The sequence below is a fragment of the Muntiacus reevesi genome, chromosome 5 (genome assembly GCF_963930625.1).
Source record: "Muntiacus reevesi chromosome 5, mMunRee1.1, whole genome shotgun sequence".
Lineage (NCBI taxonomy): Eukaryota > Metazoa > Chordata > Mammalia > Artiodactyla > Cervidae > Muntiacus > Muntiacus reevesi.
Window position 1 is genome coordinate 39971301 of NC_089253.1, and position 14975 is coordinate 39986275.

The 14975-nt window shown below is 43.4% G+C and overlaps 1 long non-coding RNA gene across 1 annotated transcript in view; it reads left to right on the plus strand.

The window, feature by feature from the left end:
* LOC136169673 (uncharacterized) overlaps positions 1–14975 on the plus strand; it is a 45571-nt gene that overhangs the window by 30357 nt on the left and 239 nt on the right. The gene's annotated exons all lie outside the window — the stretch shown is intronic.

The window sequence follows — 14975 nt, forward strand, 5'->3', positions numbered from 1 at the left end:
GTATAATGTTATTAGAAAGTGGACCTGGACTTCCCTGGTGGAACACTGGATAAGAATCTGACTGCTAATGCAGGGGACATGGGTTCAGTCCTTGGTCCAGGAAGATTCCACATGCCACGGAGCAACTAAATCCATTCACCACAACTACTGAGCCCGAATGCTGCAACTACTGAAGCCCTTGCAACTAGAGCCTGTGCTCCACAACAAGAGAGGCCACTACAATGAGAAGCCAGGGCAGTGCATGAAGACTAGGCCTCTCCCACCACAACTAGAGAAAGCCCACACCTGGCAGCGAAGACCCAGTATAACTAAAAATAAAACTAGCCAAAATGTTTAAAAAAGAAAATGGACCTGGATTAGTTGTAAATGTATATTGCAAACTCTAGGGCAACCACTAAACTAAAAAAAGATTTTCCTTTATGCTGGGAAAGGAGAGAAACTGGAATCATATAAAATGCTCAGTTAAAATCATGAAAGGTAGGGGAAGAATGGAATATAAAAATAGGAATAAAGAAGAAGGGCAATAAGTAGGAAACAGTGACAAATATGGTACATACGAATGCAACTATACCAGTAACCACTTTTGAATGTCAGTGGTCTAAAGGAACTAATCAAAAGACAGATATTGTGAGAGTGGCTCATACCGCTGATGAGCAGGGAAATGCAAATAAAAACTACAATGAGATACCACCTCACATCCATTAGGATGGTTACTAACAAACAAAAAAGGAAATAAGTGTTGATGAGGATGTAGAGAAATGGAAACTGTGTGTACTATTGGTAAAAATGTAAATGGTACATCTGTGGAAAACAGTATAGCGTTTCCTCAAAAAATCAAGTATAGAATTACCATATGACCCAGCAATTTCCATTTCTGGGTATACACCCAAAAGAATTGAAAGCAGGGTCTTCAAGAGATATTTGTACACCCATGCTCATAGTAGCACTATTTACAGTATGTGGAAGCAACACAAAGTGTCTATCAACAGAAGAATAAGTGAGTGGGATGTATACATACAATGGAATATTATTCAGTCTTTTAAAAAATTTTTAATTGATGTGTAATTGCCATAGAACATTATGTTAGTTTCTGGTGTACAACATAGTGATTCAATGTGTGTGTACATTGAGAAATCATCACCACAATAAGTCTAGTTAGCATCTTTTCAGTCTTTAAGAGGAAGGAAATACTGATATAGAGACAAAAAGTAAGATGGTGATTGCTAGGGGCTGGGCAGGAGAGAAAATAAGGGGATTTTGTTTAATAAGTACAGGGATTCCATTTTATAAGGTGAAAAGATTTATGGAGTTGAATGGTGCTGATAGTTGTATAACATTATGAATGTATTTAATACCACTGAACCATAAACATAAAATGGTTAACATGATAAGCTTTATGTGTATTTTATCACAATAAAATCATTGGGAAAAAAAGATCTATAAGAGGAAAACTACACAACCTGATGAAAGAAATCAAAGAGCTAAATAAATGGAGAGATATTCCATGTTCATGGATAGGAAGAGTCAGTATTATAAAACTGCAGTAATCAAGACAGTGTATTATTGATGAAGGAATAGACAAATAGATCAGTAGATCAGAACAGAGAGCATATAAACAGACCCACATAAATGTGGTCAATTCATCTTTGATAAAGGGGCAAAGGCAATACAATGGATGGAAGATAGTCTTTTCAATAAATAGAACTAGACATCCACAAACAAAAAAAGAAAGACACAAACCTTATGCCCTTCACAAAAGTTAACTCAAAATGGATCACTGACCTCAATGTAAAATGCAAAGCTATAAAACTCCAAGAAGATAACAGAAGAGAAGGTCTAGATGGCCTTAGGTTTCTAAATGACTTTAGATATGACCCTAAGGGCACAATCCATGAGGAAAAAATTGAAATCCTGGATATAATTAAAATTAAAAATTTCTTCTAAGTAAACGACACAGCTTTTGGACTTCCCTAGTAGTCCAGTGACTTAGATTCTGTGCTCCCAGTGTGGAAGGTGGGCAGAGGCTTCTCTGACTAGGCTCCAACCTGCGCCCCCTGCAGAAGTGCAGAGTGTTAACCACGGGACGCCAGGGAGGTAACATCACTTATTTTCTCAGGGAGGAAAATATTTCCCATGAGTCCTCCAGCAGCCTACCCTTTATGTTCTCACTGGCTAAATCCAAGTCACAACACACAAACCAGTCACTGCAGTAGGAATGGGATTCCAGGGCTTTGTTGTTGATGTTCAGTCACCAAGTTCTATCTAATTTTGTGACCCCATGGACCGCAGCAACCAGGCTCCCCTCTCCTTCACTATCTCCCGGAGCTTGCTCAGATTCCTGTCCACTGAGTCGGTGATTCCAGGGCTTGGGTTAAACCAATTATGATTCATGCCCTGCGGCTGAGTGAGGGGCTCTCCTTCCCTTAGCTTCTTGCTACCCAACAAAATTTGGATTCTATTAACAAAGAAGAGGAACACAGCTATTTGTTAGGTGATGGTACATGCCATATCCTCCTCTTATGTCATCCCAAATGTTCTCTGTAAATACTCATATATCACTCTCAAAAAGGTCGTTCAACTTGGGTGACCCCACCCCCAAGCATCAGGAGTGGACAGTAAGCCACAAGGGTGGTCCACGGATGAGCATATGAGCTATCCTCACTGATGACAGGCATCCTCTGAACTTTCCTGGAACTTTCTGGAGAAGTTGCATTCACTCCCCATCGAGCTTAATAAACTACCAAGTTATAAACCTGAAGTCACTATGGTGTTCATCTCTGCCACATAATAGAGTCTCCCTGAAAAGGAAGCCAATACAGAGGACAGAGCCTGGAGATGGAGAGAAATGACAGTCCCAAAAACACGTGCACTACTGCATCCAGCTATGCCTGACGTCAGTGTTGTTCAGGACTTTTCCAATACTTTTTCACCTGACCCAGTGACAAAGAGAAAATCGGTTTCTATCATGTGCAATTGAAGAGTCCTAACGAAACAGAAGACAAGCAGGGGCCAGATCATAAAGGGCCTGAATGTGAGTCTAATATTCATTGGAAGGACTGATGTTGAAGCTGAAGCTCCAATACTTTGACCAATTGATGCAAACAAGCCAACTCATGAAAAAGACCCTGCTTCTGGGAAAGTTTGAGAGCAGCAGAAGAAGGGGGCGACAGGATGAGATGGTTAGATGGCATCTTTGACTCAATGGACATGAGTTTGAGCAAACTCTTGGAGATAGTAAAGGACAGGGATGCCTGGCGTACTACAGTCCATGGGGTCACAAAGACTCAGACACAACTTAGCAAGTGAACAACAACTGGGAAACATGGATGAGTTTTAAGTAAGGGAAAGACATGACCAGATATGTGAGACATGGTCCCTCTTGTAGAAACTGGGGAGCCTCTACCTCTGCCAAAGTCAGATCTGCCACAAGTTATACTGTTTAAATCAGGAAAGTGAAAATGTCAGTTGCTCTGTCGTGTCTGACTCTTTGTGACCCCATGAACTATCCAGACTCCTCTGTCCATGGGATTTCCCAGGCAAGAAGACTGTATTGGGTTGCCATTTCCTTCCCCAGGAGATCTTCCCAACCCAGGGATCGAACCTAGGTCTTCCACACTGCAGGCAGATTCTTTACCATCTGAGCCAAATCAGGAAGAAGTACCAAATTCCCCAACCCCACCACTATCAACTTTATCAGAAGACTCTAAATCAAGAGAATTGAATGAAAACCACTCCCTGAGTCATAAGCCAAGTAGCCATTGAAAGTGGGTATGGATTGGGACTTCTCTGGTGGTCCAGTGGTTGGGACTCTGAGCTTCCAATGCAGGGGGCACAGGTTCAATCCCTGGTTGGGGAACTCAGATCCTGCATGCTGTGCAGTGTGGCCATAAACAAAAAAAAGGAAGTGGATGTGGATTAATGATGTGCACAAGACCCAAGCAGTGCAGGAAGCAATATTTTCTGAGAGCTAGCTATGCAAATGGGGAAAACATCTTTTTAGACATTTATCTTTACTGCCTCTAGAAACTTTTTTTTGGCGGGGGGAAGTCTTTGAAAGATGTACTTACTTAAGAAGAAATCTAATAAGGGAGCCAGCAGGCCCTGCAGCTTTCACTCTTCCAACTGAGCTAAAATTGGTGGGTCTACTGAGGCATCCTTGCTCTGGGTCCTGGAAGCCATTCATCACCTGGGTTGGGCTGGCAGGAAGCAAACATCAGTGCCCTTCCGGGTGAAGTCCAGGACCCTGCTCTCTTTAGACCACAGGATACAGGAAGGAACCCAGAAGCAAAACCTTCTCCTATGGAAAAGGAGTGGAGCCTTCCTTAGGAAGAGAGCAGTAATCTTACTGAGACACTAGGAAGGAAGTTCATGTACGTATGCTGGGCGTACCTAGGATGGGGATGCCAAGTCAGAAGAGATAAATGACATGGAGATGGAGACAGACAGTCATATAATGCTTTTTGTGTGACACAAGGGTATGTTCAAGTTGCCAGAACTGTAATCTCTGCGGCTGCTGCTGCTAAGTCGCTCAGTCGTGTCCGACTCTGTGCGACCCCATAGACGGCAGCCCACCAGGCTCCTCTGTCCCTGGGATTCTCCAGGCAAGAACACTGGAGTGGGTTGCCATTTCCTTGTCCAGTGCATGCATGCATGCTAAGTCGCTTCAGTCGTGTCCGACTCTGTGCAACCCTATGGATGGCAGCCCACCAGGCTCCTCTGTCCACGGGATTCTCTAGGCAAGAATACTGGAGTGGGTTGCCATTTCCTTGTCCAGTGCATGCATGCATGCTAAGTCGCTTCAGTCGTGTCCGACTCTGTGCAACCCTATGGATAGCAGCCCACCAGGTTCCTCTGTCCACGGGATTCTCTAGGCAAGAATACTGGAGTGGGTTGCCATTTCCTTCTCCATTGTAATCTCTGCTCCTCTTATAATGTAAATTCCTTCAGAAAATGCCCTAATTCTGTGTTGTTTTTTTTTCCTAATTCCGTGTTTTGCAAACTTTTTTTTAGACTGCATAGGAGTCCCCTACAGGGCTTATTACACATCTAGATTCCTGGGATCCTTCTAAAGATTCTGAGTAAAAAACGTGGGTAGCTGTTGTTTATACCTGTTGAGCATCCTTCACCCCTTCCTTTGGTATCTTTGGGGAAACAAAGTGAACGACAAATGTGTAAGCACTTAATCACTAGCTTCCATCCCTGTTGGTCAGTCATGGCTCCAGGGGCATCTGTTCCACCCACTTCTAGGGTGTGCAAGTGTTAGTGCTGAATAGGGCTCCAAGTATCCCCCAATGAGGGGTCAGAGAAGCCCCAGAGCAAGAACCGAGAGGTGCGAAGTGTGGGCTGTGTGCAGTCAGGCTGCTTCTATGTGAAGGGAAGTTGGCAACAGTGACTGGAAAAGAGGTGTAACTGATAAGATGTGAAGTCATGTGCCAGAGTTTTCTGTATGGTCCATATCCTGAACTCTAGATCTGTTCAGGCCCTCCATTAAGTCCAATCCATTATGAGGATACACAGAAGAAGCTATATCAATTGTCCTCCTGGTCTATCTTTTTCTTTTTTAAAAATTTATGTATTTATTTCTTTTTGGCTGCGCTGGGTCTTTGTTGCCGTATGTGGGCTTTCTCTCATTGCGGTGAGCAGGCTTCTCATTTGGTAGCTTCTCTTGTTTCAGAGCACAGGCTCAGTAGCTGTGGCACACAGGCTTAGTTGCTCCACGGCATGTGGAATCTTCCCGGACCAGGGATCGAACCCGTGACTCCGAATTGGCAGGCGAATTCTAAACCTCTACACCACTGGGGACTGAGAAGGCAATGGCAACCCACTCCAATATTCTTGCCTGGGAAATCCCATGGACGGAGGAGCCTGGTGGGCTGCGGTCCATGGGGTCTTGAAGAGTCGGACACAACTGAGTGACTTCACTTTCACTTTTCACTTTCATGCATTGGAGAAGGAGATGGCAACCCACTCCAGTGTTCTTGCCTGGAGAATCCCAGGGACGGGGGAGCCTGGTGGGCTGCCATCTATGGGGTCGTACAGAGTCGGACACGACTGAGGTGACTTAGCAGCAGCAGCAGCAGCAGACCACCAGAGAAGTCCCATCTATCCCTGTTCTTGATTTCTCTCACCTACACCCAGCATTGATATAGAGTTGATGCTTTAGAACTGTGGTGTTGGAGAAGATTTGAGAGTCCCTTGGACTGCAAGGAGATCAAACCTGTCAATCTTAAAGGAAATCAGTCCTGAATATTAACTGGAAGGACTGATGCTGAAGCTGAAGCCCCAATACTTTGTCCATCTGATGTGAAGAACTGACTCATTGGAAAAGACCCTGATGCTGGGAAAGATTGAAGGCAGGAGAAGAAGACAACAGAGGATGAGATGGTTGGATGGCATCACCGACTCAATGGACGTGAGGTTGAGCAAGCTCTGGGAGTTGGTGATGGACAGGGAGGCCTGGCGTGCTGTGGTCCATGGGTCGCAAAGACTTGGACACGACTGAGTGACTAAACTGAACACCCAGCATTGTGCTCACCTGGCAGTGATCCTAGGGTAGAGAAAACACCGTCATTAAGTGGCTGCTCTAGCGGGGATTTGAACCCACGCAGTTTGTCTACAGAGCAGGGGCTTTTAACCACTACAGTGCCTATAGCACAATGTTGAGGAAAGTTTCAAGGCAGGTGGCATCCAGTTTCAATGATTAAAAAAACCTACCATAACTGCTTAGGGATGTTGACTACTAACAAGGAAGCTGGTAGACGCACCACCAAAAGCAAAAGTGACCAAAGGAAAATAGATTCATTGGACCACATCAAAATTTAAAACTTTCTTGCTGCAAGTTAAGAGAGTAAAAAGACACCCCCACAGACGAGAAAATATTTACAAATTGTCTATCAGAGGAAGGTCTAGTTTCCAGAATATATAATGAATCCTTACAACTCAAACGCACAAAGACTAATAACCTAATTTTAAAATGAGCCAAGGATTTGCATAGACATTTTTCTGAAGAAAGTATACAAATGGGGAATGGGTACACGAAAAGATGTTTAACATCATTAGTCGTTTAGGGAAATGAAAATCAAAACTATGAAAAAAAAAAAAAAGAAAATCAAAACTATGATACATCACTGTGTGCCCACTAGGATAGCTGTAATAGAAAAGATGGACAATAACAAGTGTTGGCAAGGATGTGGAGAAACTGGATCCCTCTTACACTGCCGGTAGGAATGTACCTCAGAGCAGCTGTGGGAAACAGTTTGGCAGCTCCTCAATCAGTTAAACATAAAATTACCATATCACTCGGCAATTCCACTCCTAGGCATACACCCAAAACACCTGAGAACAGATGTGCAAACAAAGACTCATACATAAATGTTCATAGCAGCATTATTCACAGCAGCCCAAGGTGGAAACACCCAAACGTCCACCACTGATAAATAGATGAGTAAAATGCGGTCTATACATACAACTGAATTTTTCCCAGCAATAAAAAGAAATGAATACTGATACATGTTACAACAAAGATGAACCTGGGAAACATTATGTTAATTAAGAAATAAACAGTCACAAAAGGCTGTACTGTCGGATTCCATTTATATGAAATATCCCAAATATACAAATTGACAGAGACAGGAAGTAGATTAGTGGTTTCTGTGGACTGGAGGGGAACAATAGGGAGTGACTGCTGATGAGTCTGGAACTTCTTTTAGGAGGAGGGACAAAAATGTTCTCAATTTAGATTTTTGTGATGGTTGTACAACTCTGTGACTATACTAAAAAACACTGAACTGTACACTGTAAATGAGTGAATTGTATGGGATGTAAATTATATTGCAATAAAGCTATTTTTGAAAATCTCAAAGTTCCATGTCCTAGGAAACCCCTCAATCATTCAGGAAAGCCGAGATGGTTGTTCTCCCTAATGTTACTCTCAGCCATATAAAATTTTATTCAAAAAAGAACACGGGGCTTGGGGGAAAAAGGCAAGGTCTGGAGTATTAGTCAGCTTCTTGCTGTGGCAAGGGTGTGTAACAAACAACCCCAAAATGCAGTTGTTTAGAAAAGTGAACATTCATTTCTCGCTCACAGGTCTTTGGGTCACCTGTCCTCTACCAGGCCAGCTGTGTTCAACTGGACTTGGGTGTCTTCCATTCTAGGACGCAGGCTGAAGAAGCAGCATTTCCCTGGGGCATGCTCTTCTCATGGTGTGTGGCACAGGCAGAAAAGGCCAAGGCATGCCATACACAAATGCAGGAATCCTCAGCTAGAATATAGATTATCTCATGCCTGCTCACATTTCATTGGCCAAGGCAAGTCCCTCTGCCAAGCTCAAAGTCAGTGAGATGGATAAATATTCACTGCCTAATGAGAGGCATTAAAAGTCTCCAGGCATAGGGGCTAGGCCTGTAATCTTATTATAGGGGGAGTGGAATAGTTGGAAATAAGCCAACCTACCACAGTTACTGGGCCAAATTCTTGTCATTCCTGCATTATGAGACATTTGTCTAATATCTGCTGCATTGGAAGTCTTTTTTCTTTAATAGAAGTGACTATATTTTAAATTCTGATTACAAAAGTAAATCAGACAATACCAAAAACTTTAAAATATAAAAACTATAATCCCATCATTCAGGCCTAACCAATGTTAACAGTGTTTATTTTTATACAATTTCTTACATATACATAATCACACTGATGTTTTAACATAATTATGATGTACACTGTGTTGCAACTGTCAGTTAAAATTTCATGAATACTTTTATATAAAGATGTATATCACCGCTATTTTTTATCACTGCTATTTTTAATGTTCCTGTGAACTTCATGGTGCTTACATATTTTGACAGTTTATATATTTTTTAACCAATAATTCTGCCATCATAACAGATTTATTTCCATTTCTCAGGTTTACCTCCAATCTGTATTAATGTTATTCAGTGTTTTGCTTCAACATAATCATAGTACACAGACTTTCCAGGTAGCATTAGTAGTAAAGAACCTGCCTGCCAACGCAGATGTAAGAGATGCTGGTTCAGTTCCTGGGTCAGGAAGATCCCCTGGAGGAGGGCATGGCAACCCACTCCAGTATTCTTGCCTGGAGAATCCCATGGACAGAGGAGCCTGGCGGGCAATGGACCATAGCGTCGCAAAAAGTCAGACACAACTGAAGCAAGACTTAGCACACACGCATGTAATCATAGTGTAGAGGTGGTCCCCAGCTCACAATGAAGTGAGTGAAGATGTTCAACTTTATGATGTATTCAGTAGAAACCATACTTTGAGTTTTGACTTTGGATCTTTTCCCAGACTAGCAATATGCAGCCTCTGTCATGATGCTGGGCAGTGGCAGCCACCACTCCCAGTCAGTCATGTGATCACAAGAGTAAAAAACTGATACACTTCCAACCATTCTGCACCCAGACAACCATTCTGTTTTTCACTTTCAGAACAGTATTCAATAAATTACATGAGATATTCAACCCTTTATTAGAAACTATTAGAAAATAGTTGTTATTGTTGTTCAGTCACTAAGTTCTGTCCAACTCTTGTGACCCCATGGACTGTAGCCCACCAGGCTCCTCTGTCCATGGGATTTCCCAGGCAAGAATACTGGAATAGGTTGCCATTTCCTTACCCAGGGAATCTTCTCCACCCAGGAATCAAACTTGCATCTCCTGCAAGTCTCCTGCATTGCAGGTGGATTCTTTACCTCTGAGCCACTGAGGATGCTCTTGACATGACCATAGGACATGACAAAAACCGGTTAGAACCAGCTAGGTCCAAGATGGCAGACAGGTTGACTTCCAGTTGACCTTGAGCCTCAAATGACACCCCCATCAGGACCAGGACAGTTCAGTGGCTAACCATAAAAGGCCAAAAAGTGGATGATGGCCCAGTCCCCGGCAATCTCCATCCCCTTCCTAAAATAGCCAGAATAATCCTCCCATTTGTTAGCCTATGAAATTATGCAGCCCATAAAAACTAAGCACATTGTATCTTGGGGCCTCTCGCCTTTTGAGATAGCCCACACTCTGTCTATGGAGTGTGTTTCTCCCAAGGTCGTTCTTGCCTTTTGAGACAGACTGCATTCTGTCTTTGGAATGTGTATCTCTCTAAATAAGTCCACTTCTTAATAAATCACTTTGTCTCTCACTGAATTCTTTCTGTGATGAGACATGAGCAACCTGAGCTTCATTAAGTCCTGAGACCAGGTGTGTTATCTCAATTAAAAGACTCAGATTAAAAGACAATCTGAGTTGCACGATTTCAAACTTATGATAGATTTATGGGAATAAACCTGTAAGTCAAGGAATATCTGTGTATGTTTGTGGGTTTGCACACTTAACATTATTCCATAAATGCTTTTCTGTGTTGTTACAGTCTGGAAATTTGTTCTTTGTGGTGCTATCACACCATCATTTAATTAACCAATTCCTGTTACTGGCTGTTGTGATTTTTAGTATTTTACTATTATATTAATTTATTCCCAGAATTCCTGTTGCATTTGATTGGCTATTTGTTTAATATTTATGTATTTATTTGACTGCATCGAGTCTTAGTTGCAGCACGTGGAATCTTCGTTGAGTCATGTGGGATCTGTGCCAGACTCTCTAGTTGCCCTTTGGCATGTGGGATCTTAGTTCCCTGACCAGGGATCAAACCTGTGTCCCCTGCATTGCAAGGCGGATTCTTAACCCCTGGACCACCAGGGAAGTCCCTGGCTGAGTTTTTCTGCTGCCTTCTCCACCATTCTTCCCCTCACATTAAGTGGAGGAGGGATGGCCATTGGCAGTTCCGACTGTTGAGTTCAGCAGCTGTGTAGTCGATCAGTGGGAGGAATTGTATAAATACACTGCTATAGATGACCATCGTTCATAGCCACTTCCCTGTCTAGTTACTAAGAACGGTCCTGAGTGGGCATGGCTTCCAGAAATTTGCCGAATGCCCACTAAGCAGATTCAGCTCACTTTGTGACACCAACGTGCAGGATCAGAAGTCTTCTGCTGATAGGAGTGTGTTCTACAGTGCCTGGCACCCGAGGCGCACGTAGGCAGTGGAGGAGAGACAAGATTTGAAATGTACCCAGTCCCTGGTGGCTCAGATGGTAAAGAGACCGCCTGCAACGTGGGAGACCTGGGTTCGATCCCCGGGTGGGGAAGATCCCCTGGAGGAGGAGGACATAGCAACCCACTCCAGTATTCTTGCCTGGAGAATCCCCATGGACAGAGGTGCCTTGCGGGCTACAATGCATGGGGTTGCAAAGAGTCGGACACGACTGAGCGACTAGGCACAGAAGCTAGTAGATGGGAAATGGTGGGACATCTCCTGCTATGTGGGAAAAAAGCCGTCTACAAGGAGAGAATAAGGCTGACGCACAGAAAAAGGCAGAGACCAGGAATGGAAAGATTGGACGGGTGGCGTTCGCATCCTGCCTGTCTCCCCGCCTTTTGCATGATCGAGTGTTCAGCCCTTCCCTGAATCCCACAAGCCGACAGATCCCCCATTTTGGTTTCTGTTTATTTCCTTATTTGCCTGTGCTGGGTGTTCGTTGCTGCCTGGGCTTTTCTCTAGTTGTGATGAGCGGAGGCTACTCTCCAGTGGCAGTGCTCAGCGTTCTTATTGCAGTAGCATCTCTTGCTGAGCACAGGCTGTAGGGTGTGCAGGCCTCAGGAGCTGCAGCTCGAGGGCTCAGCCGTTGCAGCTCCTGGGCTCTAGAGCACAGGCTCAATAGTTGCAGTGCCTGGGCTTAGTTCCCGGGCCAGGGATCAAACTTGTGTCTCCTGCTTCGGCAGGCAGATTCTTTTCCACTGAGCCACCAGGGAAGCCGCTCCCCGACGCCCCCACCCTGCCCCCTGCCCATTTTGTTTGAACAAGACTCTCGCAGTATAGACACCAAGCTGGTGCTAACGCCACAGCTCCAGGGACAGGGCTGGAACTAGAAAGATGGATGAGAAATGGACCTGCCCTCTGGCAACCCACAGATCAAGAGACTGGGAGATGCTGACAAGTGATTGGAACACGAGTTTCACAACAGAAGTATTGCTATGAGTACAGAATGCCAAGTAAGTTACAGTGCAGCCCCACACACCCACTTTTAGCCTTCAAACAGCCGTCTCTTCACTTAGAGCTCTGGCTGGCTTTATTTCCCACAGCAGCCCACTCCTTGTCCCCTCATCACCAAGGCCCCAAATGCCAACAGTAAGAGCCGAATCAAAAGGAAATGCTTCCATTCAATGTCTTATAGTAACCTATCATGGAAAAGAACCTGAGAAAGTATATATGCAAGTAGAATAATATAATTTGAAAAAGATATATATATATATATATATATATATATATATATATATATATATATATATATATATATATATATATAAAAACTGAATCGGGGCTTCCCAGGTGGCTCAATGGTAAAAAATCCACCTGCAATGCAGGAGACTTCCAAGAGACATGGGCTTGATCCCTGGGTCAGGAAGATCCCCTGGAGAAGGGCATGGCAACCCACTCCAGTATTCTTGCCTGGAGAATTCCCGAGACAGAGGAGCCTGACAGGCTACAGTTCATGGGGTCACAAAAGCGTCAGAGAGGACTTCACGAGTAAACAACATAACTGAATCACTTTGTTGTACACCTGAAGCTAACACAACATTGTAAATTAACTATACTTAAATCTTTTTTAAAAGTTTAAAAAAAAATTTAAAAAGGCAATGCTTCATCCCAGCTTGGGCCTCCAGCCCTGGGGATGACGTGAGGAATGGCCTGGAACAGCTAACTACTGGGACACAGGCCACTGTTTTCATGTCTCTAATCTCCAGTCTGTCCTTCCCCTGCTCTAGGAATCTCATAATCCAAGGCCAAATTCACGAGTTACAGACATATTTGCCTACCAAATCTCTACCCTCTCTCCTCCACACAGGCCAACTCAGCAATTAAAGTCCCAATTCCTTCAAAAAGGACTCAGCACGGACTATGACAGATGGGAACTGGTAACAGCTTCACTTAAGCTGGTCCTGGAGTTTCCCCTCGGATGCTCTGTGCAGGGAGGGCTCCCTCAGCAGTAGGTATGATGGAAAAGAGCTCTGGCTTTGCAGTCAGAATCGCTCTGTGACTTGCAAGCTGTTTGATCTCAAGTGACTTATTTCTCTTGGATTCAGTTTCTTTGTATGCATGTATCGGAGCTAATAATATCTACCCTTTCATTCATTTAACAACTATTTAAAGTTCCCAGTGAGGCAGCATGGTGCTGTAGTGGATAGAGCAAGGCCAGTGGATGGGTAGAATGGGCAGAACGGGAGTTGAGTCCTGCTTCTGCAACTGGATTTCACTCAAAAGAGCACAAGATGTAAGAAGAACCATTATTTTAGGCAACCCTAAAAATAAAAAATGCTGCCAAGTTCTGATACAATGATTTCTTATCTCTTGGAATTGTTTAGTTATTTAAAGAGCTCTTTGAGACTGACATAGTGACATAGATTTTTCATGTATCACTCTTTATATGTATAAAAATGGAAAATAGAAGCAAAATAAATTGGTTAAGGTTGTCAAAGCCTTTGACCAAAGACCACCAGAAACACACCTGTAGTCAAAAAAAGTCAGGTTTATTTAACTAGCAGGCAGTTAGGAGAGCTTATCCTGAGAACATCTTGTGTGTGTCCTTAAATGTGGGCTTTTCCCCCTGGTTCTGTGGAGGGATTAGGGAAGTGGGGACTATGTCTGGATTGAAGGCTGTCAAGAAGCAGGGGCAATTCAGAGACTGGGTATCTTTACAATGCTTACCTAGGAGGCAGGAAGATTCAAACAGGGCTAGATTTGTATCTTCAGTTAAAGAAGCACCAATTGGGAATTCCCTGGTGGCCTAGTGGTTGATTCTGGGGGCCCGGCTCAATCCCTAGTTGGGGAACATCCCACAAGCCACGTGGTGTGGCAAAAACAAAACAAACCAAACCAAAGCCAAACCAAAAAAAAAAAACCACCACCAATCACTCAGAGAAAGGCCAAGTCATTTTTGTGGTCACAAAGTGGCCCCATGTGAGCATCTAAGCATGTCTCATTCTAAGCACTGATAAATAACAAAATTCAACTGAGTAAATTTGAATATTTAATTGGCTTTATCTAATGACTCAGCATCCCATCTAGGGAACAGAAAAGTGCTCCAAGGAACTGTACAAAAAAGGAAGGGTTTTAAAAAAAAAAAAAAAAAAGGAAGGGTTTTACAAAAGGAAGGAGGGGTGAGTGGGGAAGTTATTAGCAAAGAAAGAACTTTTTCAGTCCAGGTTATCTTCTTTTCAGGGGAAAGGGGACAGAAGGGGTCTTTTATGCAGATTACCTGACTAGTACTGATCAGGAAATTTTAGATTTTCTGTTTATAGAACACATTGCTGGGAAAGAATGAAACTGCAATTAAGCCTTGATTTGCTGTCCTGAGGGCAAAGGGCTCCATTTGGGGCCTGTTTCTTCCTCTTCTTCTTCTTAAAATAGCAATGGTTTAGGTTCTGCTGGAATCATCACTATCCGAATATCAGAAGGGCCATCTTATACTTTCTTGATAGTCCTAAAACTTCACACTGGTGTCCATTAGAGAAAAAAGTACCCCCACTACAAAGATGTTAAAATGCAGGGAGAAATGCTCATGCTAGATTTGATGAAACTGGATTCATGCTGATTAACTTGGGCAAGTAATAAAACCCTGTAAGGCTCAACTTCCTGCTAGGTAAAATGGGAACAATACAATCTACCACGTAAGACTTGTGAGGTCTAAGAAATAATGTCTACAAAGTGCCTGGTATAATATTGGGTGTATCACTCAAGGTCCAACCAGGCAAACAGGAACCACTCTAAGTATGTAAGCCAGAAAATCCAGTGCCCCGAATTGGTGACACAATGACAGGAGTGATGGAAGGGCTGAGAAACCCAACAGCGGACAATGAGGCGACCCAAAGATTAGCAAAAACACTCCTAAGCTGGAGGGACAAATG